This window comes from Zingiber officinale, unplaced genomic scaffold (assembly GCF_018446385.1).
Source record: "Zingiber officinale cultivar Zhangliang unplaced genomic scaffold, Zo_v1.1 ctg169, whole genome shotgun sequence".
NCBI classification, from domain to species: Eukaryota; Viridiplantae; Streptophyta; class Magnoliopsida; order Zingiberales; family Zingiberaceae; genus Zingiber; species Zingiber officinale.
In genome coordinates, this window is record NW_024589859.1 from 99289 (window position 1) to 112018 (window position 12730).

A 12730-nucleotide genomic window follows, 5' to 3' on the forward strand; every position below is an offset into this window, starting at 1 on the left:
GGGTAATCAAACCTAAAGAAGAAAATTGATATGAGTAATAAAGAAGAAATCTCAAATTGAGGCATGGTTGGACTGGTTTTATTGTTAAGCTCAAGGGCCCTAGCCTCAGATTGCAGCCAGGAGCATAATCACTCTTGCTGATAGGTGAATTACAAACACTTGACTTTGCAAGTAAACAAGTAGCTGACTTACCTGGGCCCTCTTTTAAATTTTTTTATTAGATTTGTAGTTTGTGTATGCTACTATATTTCAGATAGTTCCTTTTCCATTATTCCTTGTTGAACATTCTTTTGATATGTATGTTATATTTTATTTATTTACATACAATTTTATTCATTATTTCTAAAAGCCAACCAATATACTCTTTTACATGAAACCCTTAAATTAGACCTCATTTTGAAAAGCTTTCTATTAAGACCACAATAAACTTTCTTTCACATTAGGAAGCCCTGTCAAACTGGGCAATGAAGGGGTTGCTAGCTTATTTATATGTATTATAGATGCGATCATGAAGTTTCATCAGTTGAAAATTTGAAATTCTGGTCACCAAAATGGAATTAGATTTTCTGTACTTTATTTGTTTGATTTCCTGATCATCTGAATTCCACGGACAGCTAAATCTGAAGAGGGAATTGGATTAAGGAGTTGAAAGTGAAAAGGATAGCGTGTTGTTTTTCCATTGCGGATTGACAGTAGGACCTAGAATCAAATAACTTGGTACCTAACCGCCTTATATACCAAGTATAAATTTTATTCTTTATTACTCATATCAATTTTATTATTTAAGAAGGCAGCTGCCTTCTTGCCGCATTCCTTGCTGCTGTGGTTGGTAGCAGAAATCACAGAAAATAGGGGGCTTAGTGTAGGATATTCAGGATACCAAGATGGCATCAGAGGTAATATAATAAATAGTATATCTCTTCATCAGAGGTAGCTTTGTTCTTCTATGCTTCCTTCACTGGATTTGTTGTGTAGTCATATTTCTTTGTTCAACCATTATCATGCCTAGTAAGTTGTTGTATGATGCTGTCGGTTCTTATCAATCTGTACACTTGAATTAGAAGGAGCAAATTATCTATGTTATATTCTAAGCAGCATATACTAAGTGTCATATATGAAAGTTTTAGATTCTATGTTATATTCGTTATCTTCCACAGCAACCTTTAAAAACTCAGTATTCTATTTTATTTGATACATGTACATATTTGTTTTAGTTATTTGACGTATGGTTGATTTATGTGTTTTTACAGTTTACAAATCTCAAGTACTCCAGAGTTGAAATTGATGAAGTGCGGTTCGAGTAGGCTGAATGCATGCTAGATTACATTTGAAGTGCGGTTCTACCTTGATGTGTTAAAAGAATGTTCTACCTTGATTTTGATATCTATTAGCTAGCTTTTGATGTAAAAAGAATGTTTGGGTATTTTATGGATACTGTTGTAAGAAGATTATTTATATAATTTGTGAATATTTGTGTATTTTATGGATATTGTTAAATGAAGAATATTTGTATAATTTGTGTATTTTTTTTTATTATTGTCGATTTTTCATTATTTCGGAAATCAAATTTGTGCTGTTAAAAAATATACATATTACATCGGTTTTCCACCGCTGCAAAACCGGTGTTATTAACTAATATTACATCGGTCATTTACCGCTGCCAAAACTGGTGTTATTAACATACAATATTACATCGGGTTTACACCGTTGATGAAACAGTGTTGTTAAGTGATACTACACCGGTTAATAACCGATTCGAAGATCGGTGTCGTTAAGTGATACTACATCGGTTTTAACCCGATGTCTAAAATGGCAGACTTTTAACATCGACTTCATAGACATCGGTCGAAAATGAAATAGACACCGGTGGAAAATCGATGTCTATGAGGATTTTTGTTGTAGTGGATGTACCCAAACTGCACTCCTACTTCGGGTTGGAATACAACTTTCTGTTTATGACACTCTGTGGAGGTACCGTACTTGATCAGAAAGTCCATTTCCAAGATGACATCGTAGTCAGCCATATCTAGCACTACCAAATCACCAAAAAGCTCTCTGTCTGCTATAATAACTGGCACTGCTCGGAGCCAGTGCGTGGATGCCATAATCTCTCCTGAAGGTAGTGTTGTAAAAAACTGACCACTGAGTACCTCTGGAGATATTGCCAACTTTTCGACGAATGTCCTGGATATATAAGAATGGGTTGCCCCAGTATCGAATAAGATAGTTGCACTTTGCTGTAAAATACTGATCTGACCTGTAATAACTGTCGAGGCATTCGCTACGTTCTCTCTGGTGAGTGAGTAGATCCTCACGTTCGTTGTGGCTGAGGGGGCTTCTAGTCTGCCTTGGCTGATGTGTGGACCATCTAAAGCTGCCTGCATCTGGTGCAACTAGGCTATTTTATCTTCGTACTGAATCAGCTGCGGTGGGGGAAAATTGGTCTTGTTCGGGCATTGCTTAGCCATATGCCCTTCCTGGCCACATTCGAAGCATCCTCGAGTGCCCTTGCGACAAGCTCCGGGATGGAATTTCCCACAAGTAGAACACTTGGGATAGCTAGGCTGTTTACTAGCTGGTCCTCCTTTTGGGTAACTCCCTGGTTTACATTTATTACTGGAGTTCCCTTTCCAGTTAGAGCTATGGCCCTGGTGTTTCTGAGTACCTGAGCCTCCTTGGCCTTTGGACTCTGAGAAGGCTTGCTTTTGCTGTTTGATGCTGTTCTGGTAATGCTCGGTGATTAGAGCACTACTTACTTGTTCTTCAGTGGTTTGCGGCCTATGAACGCCGCTGGCCACGTTCATTGCTATTTCTGGCCTTAGCATTTTGAGCATTAACCGGACTCGTTCTCTTTCAGTGCCGACTAGTTTGGGGCATAGACGAGCCAGTCTGTTGAATTTCTTCACGGCCTCCTCAACTGAAAGGTTGCCCTAACGAAATTCGATGAACTCGTCATAGTGGCGGTTTGTGACCCGCATGTAAAAGAACTCCTCAAAGAATTCTCTCTCGAAGTCGGCCCATGTCATCTGGTTCACTGGACGCTTCACCTTAATCCTCTCCCACCACATACATGCGTCTCCTGCCAGGCAGAAGGAGGCGCATTTCACCTTTTCATACTCTGGCCAGTCCAGAAGCTCCATCGTACTCTCCAGTGTTTTGAACCAGACTTGGGCATCCTATGGTTCACTGGTGCTTGAGAAGTTCTCTGGTTTGATTTTCTGCCACTGGATCAGATAAGCTTCTCTCCTTACCCCTGCTGATGGGGCTACTGGTGCTGTAGGTTGGATTGGTGGAACCTCTATCACTACTGGGGTTGCTAAATTAGGTTCCGGAGTGGCAGTGGGAGGGTTCTGCTGATTAGCCCTTAGGGTGGCTATCTCTTATTGCTGTTCAGCTAGTTGCTTCTGTAACTGAGCCACTACTGCTGTAAGGTCTGGGGGAGGCACTGAGCTGTCTGCCTCATGCTGGGGCTCAGTAGCTGGTGCCCTTTTAGCTGGGCATCCTCGTACCATTTTCTGGAGAGATAGAGGACATACATAACTAATACAATCATGTTTATATAACTACTAATATCATGTTAGATGCTATCATATATGTACATGCTTTAGTTATCTATAAACATAAAAGCAAGAAACATAAATAAAGTGAGAGATATCCTTACTTGGAAGCTGCAGGTTGTATGCTGATGTGTGTGTGGAGGAAGTATGGAACTTACTCTGATACCACTCTGTAACGCCCCGCCTCCTACTGACTAAGCTGTAAGGCCGGGGGTTACTTACATTGTGCTAAACTGAACTATAAGGTGCGGAAAGCTGTACTAATTAAAATCTCACTCTACTAATGACTAGTAAAATCTATAACTTGTGTTCAAAATACCTTGTCATTGTTGTACATACACTAAAGAATGGGACCTAAACTTTCCATTTGATCAAAAAGCTGAAATCAGACATTTCTAGCTGAAATCAGACTTTCCAATCGATCGGCTTATCGATTGGAGTTATTTGATCGATCCACTAATCGATTCAACGTGCTACTGTGCACGGAGGTCAATTCTGGATCGATCGGATGATCGATCCAGCTTGGCCAATTGATCCGATAATCGACTCAGAGGCTCTCTGTTCGCGGAATTAAATTCACCGATCGATCGGCTGATCGATCCATGGCCAATCGATCAGCTGATCGATTCAACAGCTCACTGTTCGCGGCATATCACTTCCCAATCGATCGGCTGATCGATTGGGGACCCTCCAATCGATCGACTGATCGATTGGAGCTCTGATTTCTACAGTATTTCAGAAATTTCATGTACAACATGAATGTATCAACTAATAAACACTAAACTCTTACTAAGCATGCCATGATTCATAACTTACCGACTAACATCAAGGTAACGAGAAGTCTAGGCATAACCTAATGCATACCTTCGCGATTCATAACATTTAGACATTCAAAAGATGCATAAAATAAACTATCAGGAGTTCTAATCCTTTGACTTGCTGGTCTCCAAGGTCTTTATTCCAAGTACCTTCTCACACACATCTTGTCGCATTGCCCTCCAGCCTCCACTAATCCATCTTCCCTTTACCTTTATCTGCAGTATAAGGAAAATGAAACTATAAGCTTGGGAGCTTAGTAAGAACCATCTACCTCACAAACATGCATTCGAAGAAATCATGCTTTCAAAATATGCTATTTGAAATACATGCTGATGATCATGCTGAAAATGCTAAAACATGGCATATAGAAATACAAGTCATAGCAATCAAAGACTGAACATGAAGCTATTTGTTATATCAATAAGAAAACTAAACTGAAGCTGAGCTGTATCCACATATCTGGGTTGTGAAGTTTGAAACTATTTTCATAAATAGATAAAAATACTAATCATGCTGCTGATAGACCCGGCAACTGTACTTGCTATGCGCGCATCCCTAACTAGATCCGAGGTAGCTAGTCCCGAATCTAGTAGGGTTTATTAGGTTATCTAAACCTAGGGACGACTATGGGAGCCCAACCCAAAGACAACTAAGAGTCCAGTATAATGCCACTGATAAAGTAAAATACTGATTCATAAACTAGTTTATCTTATCTTGTTCTGGCTAGGTTATCTGAACCTAGAGCTAGGTTATCTAAACCTAGAGGTGACTATGGGAGCCCACCCATTGGACCGTAGTCCCATATAATTGAAACAGGATTAAGCATGCTATTTAAAATGCTTCTATGGCATTTAACTGAGTCATAAAAAAAAACCTACTATATCATATAACTGCACGATTCATTTTATCGAGCTCTTGGTGTGCTCTAACTCTCCTCAACTTGATAATCATGCATGTGGCTGAACTAAAAGCATAAAAATGCACGATTAACTAATTATACTGCAGGTGAGGGGTTACTTACTTCCTGCGCTAAGTTTCTTACAATTCCGATCGCTAAGTTTCCGGAGAAGAAGGTCTCTTCGGCGATCTTCTTACGTCAACGTGTTCTTCTCGCGGAGAGGAGCGTCCTGGTATCCGAGTTGTCGCCGGAAGGTGCTCCTACGGCCCTAGGGATGGAACCCTAGTTCTCTTGGGCTTGGGCGCCGAGAGGGTGAGGATGAGGGAGGGCGGCGTCGGGTGAGGGTGAGGGATAACAGGAGTTGTCGATCAAATATATCCTAAATCCTCACTTAAATTCCCTATTTATATTAAGTGATTAATGTGACCCAACTCAATCATAAATATAATTTCTCTCCTCTTCTTTCAGCACACCCCTGCTGGGGCCCCCTTGTTACTAGAGTCACCTTATAAGTCATAGAGTCCATAGGTTGCAAGTTCAATTCCCGCTTAGGCTGTTTTACGTTTTTATTTAATTTTTGCTACTTCTGCTACTCCAAAAATTCTATAAAAATATTCTAAAATTCCAGAAAAATAATAGAATATTTCTAAAATTGATTTGAGAATTTTTAGGCGTTACATTCCTCACGGCCGTGCCACCTTGGCCGAGGGGAAGAGGTGCACGGCCGTGTGATTCCACACGATCGTGTCACCTTAGCCGAGGGGAAACAACAGGAGGCCGTGTGAACCCGCACGACCATGACACGGGCCGTGTGGAGGTCACATCCCTTGCTCCGTAAAAGAGGTTGATCTCCCCCTTGTAATCATCCTTGGCCTACCATTTTATCCCTTTACTTAAGGAGGAGTCTTTGACACACAAATTACTATCAAACTATAAATTTAACATAACAACCCTTACTAGTGTTTCAGGTAAAGCGGAAATAAGGAAATACATTAGCTCCAAAGTTTAACTTAGCAAATTCCAGGATCTTCTTCCACTATTCCATTGCACACACACCAAAACACTGCTCCAGCTGCGTCCTCCTACTCGAGCTTTCCTTTACCTTTATCTGCAGTATAAGGAAATGCAAATCTATAAGCGGATGCTTAGTAAATACCATCTACTCACAAAATGATGCATTTAAGGAGGATATGTTTTCTTTTTAAAACTGCTTGCAGAAAGCACAAAACTTACACTTGACCGTAATTCACGTTAAAACGCTTAAATCCGAATTACATACATGGCATGCATTTTTAAATAGGTTGGTATGCAAAACATTAACTCAAACAGTGCTAGTAATATAATGAAAACAGGAATGTTGGCATACCAAAGCGGTCACGAATGCTGCACTTTAGAACTCAATTTCTCAACTTAGGAAGCTTACACTAAAACAAACCATGAAGTTTGAAATATTATAGTACATAATTAGTGAAAATAGTAATCAACTTGCTTGGGTCCGACATTATATCACTTTGCGCGCATCCTTAATAAGATCCGAGGTAGCTAATCCCGAACCTATCAAGGTACTACTAGGCGGTCTAGGAGCCCACCCATGGACCTTGTGTCTAGTACATGTCTTTCTAAAGTAAAATACTTTCTTTTAACTATTAATTTCTTGTACTTGCACTTGCTTGACATTTAACCAAACATCTTATGGACGCTTAATTCCCCCATACTCATAGGGAAGCACTTTAGACACTTGATTATACTTCTTAGTTCCAAAACTTAATGGGAAGCAAATCAAGACGATCTAAATATGCTCTTAATCCCAAAACTTTTAGAGGGCATCAAACATAACATGACATGCTTCTTCCTTAACTTGTTTAAAGCATATCTCAACATGCATCTCCTAAATCATGCATAAAAGACATTACAAAATGCATCTTTAAAGTGACTTATACTTCAGGTGAGGGGTACTTATCTCCTTTCGCTAGATCTTACTATTCTAAGGTGTAGGGAAGACCAAAATCCTCCCTCGTATGCCTTAATCTCCGAGTCACCTTTCACCCACATACTACCTCCTTGGAAGAAACCCTCCTCTTAGATTCCCTCCTTGGAAAGCTTCAAGACTTGGAGCCCTAGGTTTCTTGGCCGAAACTTGAAAGGAGGGAGAAGAGGATTCGGCTAGAGAGGAAAGGAAGAGAAAGATTAGGTTTTGTTCTCATCCAACCCCTTTTATACTAAGTGGAAATTGGAGCATCTCTTCCCATACAATCTACATATAATGAATTGTTTCATATTGCTCATGTGATGCTTTATCACCATCCTAATGGCAACTTAAACTAATCTCAACTAAGAGGTCTCGGGTTCAAATCCTAACCCGGGCCATTTATGAATATATTTTTATTTCTTTTCTCTTCTTTTATTTATTTTTGTCCTTTTTGAATAGAGGAAATTTATGGGTGATACAATCCCCCATACCTTATAAAAAGTTCATCCTAGAACTTAGAACAGTTGTGAATATATTTTTATTTCTTTTCTCTTTTTTTATTTATTTTTGTCCTTTTTGAATAGAGGAAATTTACGGGTGATACAATCCCCCATACCTTATAAAAAGTTCATCCTCGAACTTAGAACAATTGCGGATACTTCTGTCTCATATCTTCCTCACGTTCCCATGTTGCCTCTTCATGCTGTTGACTTTGCCACAACACTTTGACTAACGGTATCTCTTTATTCCTCAGCTTCTTAATGTCTCGATCTATTATCTGACTAGGTCAACTTTCATAACTGAGATCCTCTTGCACTTGTACCATTTGTGGTTCCATCACTTGGTTTGCATCGGGAACATGCTTCTTCAGCATTGAGACATGAAATACATTATGAATAGCTGACATTTCCTGAGGTAGTTCCAACTCATAAGCTACCTTGCCAACTTTTTTAGTAATCAGGTAAGGCCCCACATAATTTAGACTCAACTTTCCCTTCTTTCCAAACCGCATCGCTCCTTTCATAGGAGCTACTTTGAGGAATACTGAATCCCTGACCTCAAATTCTAGCGGTCTTCGGCGCACATCCACATAGCTCTTCTGCCGGCTCTGAGCAGTTTCTATTCTCCAGCGAATGTTCTGAATGACTTTGGTGGTGTCCTCGATAAGGTCTGTTTGGAGTCTCATTTCCTTCTTTTTGCCACCTTCATACCAACAGATAGGAGATCTACATCTCCTCCCATATAGAGCCTCATAGGGTGTCATTCTGATAGTATCTTGATAGCTATTATTGTATGCGAACTCTGCTAAACATAGGTATCAACACCAACTCCCTTTGAAATCCGAGGCACAAGCCCGTAGCATATCCTCCAAAACTTGATTTACTCATTCTGTTTGCCCATCGGTTTGAGGATGAAATGCTGTGCTAAACCGCAACTTAGTGCCAAGAGCTCTCTGAACACACTCCTAGAAGTGTGAAGTAAAGCGACCATCTCTATCAGAAATTATGGTTTTGGGAACTCCATGCAATCTGATAACCTCTTTAACATACATTTGTGCTAGCTGTTCAATGGAGTAGGAGGTTTTGATAGCTAGAAAATGAGCGGACTTGGTCAATCTGTCCACTCTTACCCAGATAGCATCGAATCCATTCGTAGTCCTGGGTAGTTCTACTATGAAGTCCATAGATATATCCTCCCACTTCCATTCTGGAATCTAGATAGGCTGCAGAACCCCGCCTGGTCTCTGATGTTCTACCTTAACCTGTTGACATGTTAGGCAGGTACTGACATATCTCGCAATATCTCTTTTCATTCCTAACCACCAGAAGCGTCCCCTTAAATCTTGGTACATCTTGGTGAAACCAGGATGCATAACATAGGGCGTTCCATGGGCTTCCTCTAGAATTTTCTGTCGCAGTTCTTCTTGATTAGGGACACAGAGGCGATCACGATAATATAGTATCCCACCATCTGATACCCGAAACTCCCCATTTTCTCCTTCCTGTATTTCCTGCTTGACCTTCTGAATATACGGATCTTCATCTTACTGTTTCTGTATATCGTCAAGTAGGGTTGATACTAGTGCCAAGGTAGAGAGCTGCCCGGTAATAATTTCAAGCCCAAACTTTACTATTTCTTTCTATAGGGGATGTACCATAGCAGCTATAGACGATAAAGTTGCACAAGATTTCCTACTTAGTGCATCTACCACTTTGTTCGCTTTCCTTGGATGGTAGAAGATTTCACAGTCATAGTCCTTGACCTGCTCCAGCCATCTCCGCTGTCTCATGTTCAGGTCTTTTTGAGTGAAGATATACCTAAGACTCTGGTGATTTGTGTAAATCTTGTACTGAGCTCCATATAAGTAATGTCTCCAAATTTTGAGAGCGAACACTACCGCTGCTAACTCAAGGTCATGAGTAGGATAGTTCTTCTCATAATCCTTGAGTTGTCTCGAGGCATAAGTGATGACCTTGCCATTCTGCATCAGTACAACCCCGAGTCCCAATTTAGAAGCATTATTGTAAATGTCGAAGCTTTCTTTATTCTCTGGGGGAGTCAGGATTGGGGCACTGGTCAATCTCCCTTTCAGTTCAGTGAAACTCTTCTCACAATCCTCTGTCCATTCAAACTTTCGGTTCTTTCTGGTAAGTGATGTCAGTGGTGTGGCGATCCTGGAGAAGTTCTCTACAAATTTCATGTAGTAGGCTGCTAACCCAAGGAAACTCCTTATTTCACTAGAATTCTTAGGTCTATTCCAGTTACTCACAGCTTCTATTTTTGTCGGGTCTACCATAACCCCATCCTTAGAAATAATGTGGCCTAGTAAGGACACTTGCTCGAGCCAGAACTCGCACTTGGAGAACTTTGCGTACAATTGGCTCTGCTGAAGAATTTGTAATACTATCTTCAGATGTTCAACATGTTCTTCCTGAGTTCTGGAGTATATAAGGATATCATCTATGAAGATAATTACAAACTTGTCTAGATACGCCTTGAATACCCTGTTCATCAGATCCATAAAAGTGGCAGGAGCGTTCGTCACTCCAAAAGGCATAACCACAAACTCATAGTGCCTATACCTCGTTTGGAATGCCATCTTCGACACATCATCCGCTTTCACTTTCACTTGATGATATCCAGATCGCAAGTCTATCTTGGAAAAGACCGTGGCTCCCTTTAACTGAGCAAATAGATCATTAATTCTTGGCAGGGGATACTTGTTTTTGATGGTTACTTTATTTAGCGCTCGGTAGTCCACGCACATTCGCATGGACCCGTCCTTCTTCTTTACAAACAACACTGGAGCTCCCCATGGTGAGTGACTATGGTGAATAAAACCCTTGTCAAGAAGCTCTTTTAGTTGTCCCTGGAGTTCTTTCAATTCTGCCAAAGCCATGCGGTAGGGTGGTTTTGAGATTGGATGGGTACCAAGGATGAGTTTAATCTTAAATTCAATTTCCCTATACGGAGCTAAGCCTGACAACTCATCCGGAAACACTTTCGGGTAGTCACATACGACTCTAACCTCCTATAGCTTTTGAGTTCTTTCTTGCTGGGTGTTAACCACATGAGCTAGAAACCTGGAACATCCATCGGCTAACATTTTCTGAGCTTTTATGGCCGATAAGAATTTATGGGTTCTCTTCCTTGATTCTCCGATGAACTCAAATTTAGACTCTGCCTCAGGTTAGAATAAGACTCTTTGCTTATGACACTCGATGGAAGTACCATACTTGCTCAGAAAGTCCATCCCAAAAATGACTATTGGGGTTGCAAGGTTGCAAACATAGTCCCATATTGGAAACACATGGGAAAGATCATGAGTTTATAAGAGAAAAGATATCTCCATTGGTATGAGGCCTTTTGGGGAGAGCCCAAGAGCAAAGCCATGAGGGCCTAGGCCCAAAGTGGACAATATCATACCATTGTCGAGATATCTAAATTATTTTCGATCCAACAATTGGTATCAGAGCCCGGACTGCCAGAAGGTTTAACCGTCGACTGTGCACAAGAGCTATGCTCTGATTGAGCCATGTGGGTACAATATTGACCTCGAACAAAGAAAGTGGGGGCTCCTATGTTCAGATCAAGAGGACCAGACACCAGGCAGAAAGTCCTAGTAGGTCGGGTGGACAGAGGGGCAGGAAGACCTGGTGGGTCAAGGATCAGACGTGGGAAGCCTATGGTCCTTTGTTTGAGGGGGGGATTGTTGGGGTTGCAAGGTTGCAAACATAGTCCCATATTGGAAACACATGGGAAAGATCATGGGTTTATAAGAGAAAAGATATCTCCATTGGTATGAGGCCTTTTGGGGAGAGCCCAAGAGCAAAGCCATGAGGGCCTAGGCCCAAAGTGGACAATATTATACCATTGTGGAGATATCTAAATTCTTTTCGATCCAACAATGACATCATAATCTGACATGTTTAACATTATTAGATCATTGTACAATTCTCTGTCTGAAATTTTGACTGGCATAATACGTAGCCAGTGTGTAGATGTCATTATCTCCCCCTAGGGTAGTGCCATTAAGAACTGTCCGCTTAGGACCTCCGGGGGTATACCTATCCTTTCAGCAAATACTATGGAGACAAACGAATGGGTTGCCCCAGTATCAAATAGCACAGTTGCATATAGATTAAAAATGCGTATCTGACCTGTGCAACGGTGGAGGCGTTTGCTACCTCCTCTCTGGTTTGGGAGAAAACCCGAGCATTTGTAGAACTTGGTGGAGCTTCCAGTCTACCCTGGCTAATTTGAGGACCCTCTAATGTGGCCTGCATCTGGTGTAACTACGCCTGGTTGCCTCCATATTGAACAGGTGGTGCTGGAGGTAGGTTGCTCTTGGTCAGGCAATACTTGGCTATATGCCCTTCTTGACCACACGTATAACAACCACTAGTGCCCTTGTGACAGATTCCAGGATGCATCTTTTCGCACGTGGAACACGTGGCATACTTAGGCTGCTTGCTTACGGATCCTCCCTTATTATTACTCCACTGCTTTCTCTTGGAGCTCCCCTTCCAGGTTGAACCTTGGCCCTGAGTTTTCTGAGTGCCAGAACTCCCTTGACCTTTGTTTTCAATCTATACTGGCTTCTGCTGCTTGATGCTATTCAGGTAATGCTCCGTGATCAGTGCACTACTAACCAGTTCTTCTGTAGTCTGCGGTCTATTTATTCCGCCCGCCACATTCAGAGCTATCTCTGGCCTCAACATCTTGAGCATTATCCTTACTCTCTCTCGTTCCGTGCTGACCAGCTTAGGGCATAGGCGAGCTAGTCTATTAAATTTCTTCACGGCTTCGTCCACCGTTAAATTTCCTTGTCGAAATTCCGTGAACTCGTCATAATGCTTATTCGTGACTCGCATATGAAAGAACTCTTTGAAGAACTCAGTCTCAAAGTCAGACCAGGTCATTTGATCCACTTTTTGTTTTGCCTTGACCCGTTCCCACCACATTGTTGCATCACCAGTAAAGCAG